This window comes from Octopus bimaculoides, chromosome 9 (genome assembly GCF_001194135.2).
Source record: "Octopus bimaculoides isolate UCB-OBI-ISO-001 chromosome 9, ASM119413v2, whole genome shotgun sequence".
Taxonomy (NCBI): domain Eukaryota; kingdom Metazoa; phylum Mollusca; class Cephalopoda; order Octopoda; family Octopodidae; genus Octopus; species Octopus bimaculoides.
In genome coordinates, this window is record NC_068989.1 from 76,146,516 (window position 1) to 76,147,342 (window position 827).

Consider the following 827-nt stretch of genomic DNA (forward strand, 5'->3'; position numbering starts at 1 on the left):
TTTTTTTTTTTTTGTTTTTTTTCCGTGGACGATTAAATATCATACCAGCTAAGCACTGGGATCAATGTAATTGACTTTCTCCTCCCCTAAAAATTTCAGGCCTTGTGCCTATAGTAGAAACTACCATTTATTATTATCGAACGTCTCCCTCCCTACTGACGGTTATACATTGTCGTTGTATTTCTTTTCCATTACGGTAATCTTGTTTACACACAAAACCCCAACAACAACACACACTCACAACCACCCAAACACGCGCACACACACACACACACACACACACACACACACACACACTAACACACACACACTCACTCTTTATTTTGTCCTGTACTATCCATGTTTTTCTCAATGTAAACCCTTTGTGGTTAATAAAGAAATCATTATCATCATCATCATAATCATCATCATCATTATTATTATTATTATTATTATTATTATTATTATTATTATTATTATTATTGTTGTTGTTGGTGTAATTGATGACAATGTGTAGTTAAATACCTCGCTTCCACCTTCGCTGTAATTAATCGGTGCTAATTACCAATATGTCACCGCCGCCATTTTGTTAATGTCAAGTGTACCAAGTTTATTGCCACCACTGTGACCACTACACTAACCGCTTCGGCCACCATCACCACCATCACCACCACTACAACCACAACTACAGCTTTGGTCAGTAGACTTCTGTCAGTAACCATCTGTGGTGTCCAGTCAGTCAGCGCTTGTATCTATCTATCTATCTATCTATCTATCTATCTATCTATCTATCTATCTATCTATCTATTTATCTGTCGTCTGCCTTTCTGTCTGTCGTCTGTTTTTCT

The 827-nt window shown here is 37.0% G+C and overlaps 1 protein-coding gene across 3 annotated transcripts in view; it reads left to right on the plus strand.

The window, feature by feature from the left end:
* LOC106868256 (uncharacterized) overlaps nt 1–827 on the plus strand; it is a 168,616-nt gene that overhangs the window by 44,648 nt on the left and 123,141 nt on the right. The window lies entirely within an intron of this gene.